Below are 6,000 nucleotides of genomic sequence, written 5' to 3' on the forward strand. Positions count from 1 at the left end.
TAGTTATTTCGCTTTATTGCCTAGGGCTGCTGTGAAAACAGCAAACACAAACGTCCACATAGCATCTCAGCATCACTCATATGTCCTCAATATGCAAATATTCAAAAAAAAAAAACCCGACACAGCTGCTGGTGCAACTCCGTCATTAATTTTAGGTCCCGGTTACTGATATTGCCAGTATCCTTGGCACAGCTTTTCTTCACTGTGACTTTTCATGGTGAACAGTTTGTTTGTTTGTGACAAGGTTTTATACTATGTAACCCTGGCTGTCCTACAATTTGCTATGTAGGCCAGGCTGGCCTTGAGCCTATGGTGATCCTCCTGCCTCTTCCTCCCAAGTACTGAGACTGCAGGCATCCATCACCACACTCAGCGTGACTGGCCACTATGATTACTGTTGAGACATGGTCTCGTGTAGTCCAGGCTAGCCTCAAACTTGCTATGTAGGGTGTAACTGAAGATTGCCCTGGAGTCTAGTTTTTCCTGCTAGAATGGACTCTTTCTCCTGAGTGCTGGGATTATAGACGTGTGCCACTAGGGACTGAACCAGGGCTTTGTGCATGCTAAACAAACATTCTGTAAACTGAGGCTACAGTCCCCAGCCTGTGCAAGGCTGCACAAGTGTGTGTGTGCACGCATGCGCGCGTGCAGGGAATCTAGGGCTTTGCGCTTGCTAAACAAACATTCTGTAAACTGAGGCTACAGTCCTCAGCCTGCGCATGCTGCACAAGTGTGTGTGTGTGTGTGTGTGTGTGTGTGCATGCACCTATGTGTGTGTGTGTGTGTGTGTGTGTGAGTGCAGGGAATCTAGGGCTTTGCGCATGCTAAACAAACATTCTGTAAACTGAAGTTACAGTCCCCAGGCTGTGCATGGCTGCACAAGTGTGTGTGTGTGTGTGTGAGTGTGTGTGTGTGTGTGTGTGTGTGTGCAAGGGAATGAAATAAAAAAGAATTTAAAAATTAATTTTTAATCAAAAAAGAATTTAACTATCACATGCATACGAATGAAATAAAAGTCCAATTTAAAAAGTATTTAACTGCTGGGCGGTGGTGGTGCACACCTTTAATCCCAGCACCCGGGAGGCAGAGGCAGGTGGATCTCTGTAAATTTGAGGCTAGCCTGGTCTAAAGAGCTGCTTTTAAGTTTTTTTTTTCTTTTTTTCCAAGAAAAGGTCTCTCTATACAGCACCGACTGTCCTGGACTTCCTTATGTAGACCACATACTTACAGAGCTCCACCTGCCTCTCCCTGGGACCTCCCAAGTTCTGGGGTTAAAGGAAGGCATGCACCACTATGCTCAGGATGCTTTTGAGTTTTAATATAAGTGTTTTATTATGTTTCTCCTGAACTTCCAAAAGTATCTGTTCTTTAACACCTGGCACCTTTAGGAAGAAAATGATGATGATGATGATGATGATGATGATGATGATGATGATGATGATGATGATGATGTTAGAAGTGTGGGGGGGAGGCACTGTTCATATCTCACGTAATGTTACAGACTGCATGCTGCATGTACTAAATGGCTAAAAACTAATTTTTATCCATGATAAAAATACATAAATCATCTTTTCAGTTTTTTGGTGAAATCGTTTTTAGGAATCGGTGTCCTGAAAAGATGTCACCACCAGGGGATCTTTCCCCTTTGACAGTTTGTGGTGAGACTTGAGTGCCACAAAGAGGCTTCCCTGGGCGACCACTGGTGCTGCTTTAAACCAAGCCCCGCTTCCTACTGTTCTCTACCTCCTTCCAGCCCCACTCAAATCACAGAGCGAGCAAGCTCTGGCGTTTCATGTGTGCTTGCCGGAGTGCTTCAAGCAGCTGGTTTTTATTTTAGCTAGAATTAGTCACACTGTTCTCTGGCCTTGGAATTCGTAAGAGCTTTGGATGGAGAGGCCGTTCTTGGAAGCTGGGGCCTGTGTGATTTTGCTAGTTTCTTTGGCTTGCCGAATCCGCTGCTGCGGTTCTTGACTGATGAAGGGTGTGCGTGCATTGGCTGCGATGCTTTTATCCCATCGGGCAAAATTTTAACTGGACAGCTTTAATAAATCTATTTGTTCCATTTTTAAAATGTTAGAGCATCACACAGGCCGATAGGGGGAAAGCTTGGGTTGTTTTAGAGCCGCGAGAAAGCCAAAAGTATCTTGCATGTGTGCTAGGTTTGTGAGAATTTGTGCGATCATTCTGGTGAATTCGTTTGCATGTTAGAACTTGGGTTTCCTTGTTAAGGATCTTTAGCTTATTCCAGATAAGCCAATTTTGAGTACTGAATTTTCCATTGGCGCTTCCAGTCACTCCAGTGCGCTTTTATAGCTCAGCGCTGGTTTAATTTCTTGGATTTAATTGAATCGAATTCTGAAGGTTTGTTTTTCAATTTAACCTGCAGAGTTAGTAGGCGGAAAACGTTTGGTACTGATAGTAGGACCGACTCGTGTTTCCCAGCTGAACATTTAACCGAATCTTTTCGTTTGTCAGACATTTTTGAATCTCTCTGCCGTTTGCCAAATTCCACGCTGCAAGCTGGGGGTACTCAGAAAGAGGAGGAAGATAGATGGGCTCCTCCGAAGGAGATCCCAGTCAACAGGTGTCGGGCGATGAGGGGACAGTCCCAACTTGACGTGCAAGGGAGTCTGCGAGCTGGAGGCTCACGGGGACTGTGACCACGCCACTCTGGGCAGAAGCCTGGGCGTGGAGAGAAGCAGGCTGCCAGTCAACTGGACAGAAAACGGAGCGGAGAGCTTTTGCACACGAGGTGGCGCTGCTGCTCTGCGGTGAGGACTGCGGGCCCCCGGGAGACCCTGGCGTCCTTTGGGTTTGAGCTGAAAAGTTGCACTCTTAGAACTCTCCTTCCCCTTGCTCTGTGCTCCCTCTGCTCCCTCTCCGCGGTTCCACCTCCTCTTTTACCAAGGGATGCTCTTTACTGAAAGGTAGTCAGACTTTCTTGGAAAATATGGTATTTACTACCTAAATCCCTGGAGTTTTTATTTTGTGGTTTGGGTTGACCCAACAAACTTTTGGAATTGCCTTAGTTGTGGAAGGGCATTTTGGCAAGAAGGGAGTGGAGGTGGGAGAGGCGGCTCTCAGCGGCTGAATTGTAATGGAGGTTTATGGGTTTTATTTCTAGTTTTTTTTTTTTTTAATACAATTGAAGCAGTATTTCTGGTAAGAAAAGTTATTAGGTGTTTATGGATGTTTCAAAAGACTAAGGGGGCGGGGAAATGCAGATCCCATGTTTCAAATGTACACCTAGGGACTCTTTAACACATTGAACAGAACCTAAGTTGGGAGTGCTAAGGGTGTGAGCCGCTTAAAGCGGTAGTTGCTTCCAGGGTGAGGAGTGGGTGTTAGTTGGCTCCAGTCCCGGAGCACAGGATTGCCAGAATCAGCCCCAGGGAGGAGGAACTTGGCCAGGTAGAACGGGAATGTAGGTTTTCCTCTTCTGCACACCCGATGTCTTCCTGAAAAGAGAGAGAGCCCTGCTCAGTTTCTGGAGGTTCCCCTTTTTATCTGCCTCCTCCAGGAAATCCAGCAGGAAGCAGATTATAGACGGAGGTTTAAAAATAATGTATTAAGTTCCTTATGGTACACAAAGAGGATGCATTGGTTTCTATGAGTGGCTGCTTGAGAATATTCTAGCTCCGCCCCTGCTTTGGAAACGAAGCTGCTATGAGTTGACTTTTGCAAGGCAGGTGAGCCTTGGTCTTGCCTCTGTCCACTCTCCCAAATGATCCACTGTGGAATCTGCAGGTCACATTTGCAAGTTTAGTCTGTCCTTTGATCACGTTAGTATTCAAAATCTGGAATGGGGCGGGGCGGGAACAAGGAACTTACATGATGTAAAAATCTAAGAGAATTAAAATAGGTGTTGTTTTCTAAGATATTGTTTTGAATAGTGGCATGAACGTGGGGTTCAACGTTTATCTCCTTCCAATCTCTTCATTTCCAAGGTCATAAAAGCAGAGTGTACTGTCACATAATATCTCAGGATACTGCTTGTTTTAAAGCAGATTGTGTATGATTATTTATGTGCATTATACTATATTCCATAAAACACATGTAACACATACTTGTTATATAATATATTGCAAGTGTGATTGATGTGACTCATTTGTGTGATAGTGGATATTGAGCTTAGGACCTGTTATTTCCCCAATCCCTTCAAAAACTTTTCATTTTAAGCCGGGTGGTGGTGGTGTACGCCTTTAATCCCAGCACTTGAGAGGCAGAGGCAGGCAGATCTCTGTGAGCTCGAGGCCAGCCTAGTCTATAAGAGTTAGTTCCAGGGGGCTGGAGAGTTGGCTCAGCGTTAAGAGCACTAACTGCTCTTCCAGAGGTCCTGAGTTCAATTCCCAGCAACCACATGGTGGCTCACAACCATCTGTAATGAGATCTGGTGCCCTCTTCTGGCCAGCAAGGAGACAGACAGAACACTGTATACATAATAAATAAATAAATCTTAAAAAAAAAAAAAGAGTTAGTTCCAGGACAGGCTCTAAAACAACAGCGAAAAACTTTTCATTTTGAGACAGTATCTTACAAAGTTTTCTAGATTGTCCTTGAACTTGTTCAATTTCCCGAGAAGCTAGGACTGTAAGCTTGTACCACTAGGCTTGATTTATGTAATATTAATATGTGGACATAACGCATACTTCTTTAATTAGATATTAATTATAAAATTATAATTATAACTAATAGATATTAATTATAATCTATTAATTATGGATTGCTGGTGGCAATTGCTGGGACCAGAGGAGCAGCAGGTGACAATTGAAGTTCAAGGTATCAGCTCATCAGGAGGAAACTCTCTGATAGGTCAGTCTTGGACAGGCAAGGCCCTGAGTCCACAGACCCCGGAATGTCTTTTGCTTCTCCTGTGCCTTTCCATGTTTGCTGCTGCCATCTTTCTCTGGGATCTGACATGGTGTGGGTGGAAATGGGGAGAGCCCCACTGCCTGCAATGTCGTGTCTTTATCTCACGGTAACATCCGGGATTGTCATGAAGATGGTTCCTCCCTAAGCTGTGCTGTCTGATTGGTAACAGTAATGTTCGCTTATGCAGAGTATTGATGAATAAAAATAAATATAGGGAAATGTTATACAGCCAGGGCCTATGAGTTTCCCCTATGGAGGTGCATTAGATCACAGTTCAAGTTAATGATTATGAAAAAAAAATGGGTCCCAGTAGCCCAGCTAGCCTAAATTCTCTTAATCTTAATGTTGGGAGGAGTGTTCACAGGTTTCAGGGTGCATCACAGCTGAAACAAAGCTTTGAAAATAACTAAGTTAGACTAAGGTGTTTTTGTCAAATAGCTTTGAGGTGAGAAAACCGGAGAGAACAATGAAAAGGTTTAGAGAGCTGTGTAGTTGGATACAGAACTCATGAAGGTCAGGGAACAAGAACAAAGGAGCCCAATTATCATTGACTGATGTACCTTTCTTGCTAAGATTGGTTGCTGACCAATTTTTGCCCATTTTTGCCTCAACCTCCCGATATATAAACTATTGATGAGTGGGTATACACCATAAAGATTTAAAGTAGAGCTGACTGATTCTTTTTCATGCATAAAAGTTTAGGTTTGTGATTCCTTTAAGATTCCTTATAAGAGGGCTGGAGAGATGGCTCAGTGGTTAAGATTCCTTATAAGATTAACTTCCAAGTTAAGTAATAAAGTGATTGGCCCTTTATCTGTAATGACAAAATGCAGCCTGCCAATAAAAGATCTGACTGAGAAGAATACCTTGCTTGCCTACATGGTTAATCTATAACAACTTGTTTGGGTATGAATGTACATGTGTTCTTGGGATAATTTGTTTTTTACCTGTAATACATAAAATGTTTAATCATATAAGGGGCATGGAAAACATGCTGATTTTCACTTGTATTTATTGTAATCATTCACTTGAGTAATAGAATGTAACCACATTGTGATTCCTATATTGCCTGAAAAACTTTGTTGGGGTATATAAGCTGAAAAAAAAACCAAAAAACAAAAACATATG

Source organism: Myodes glareolus, chromosome 11 (genome assembly GCF_982192425.1).
Source record: "Myodes glareolus chromosome 11, mMyoGla1.1, whole genome shotgun sequence".
Taxonomy (NCBI): Eukaryota; Metazoa; Chordata; class Mammalia; order Rodentia; family Cricetidae; genus Myodes; species Myodes glareolus.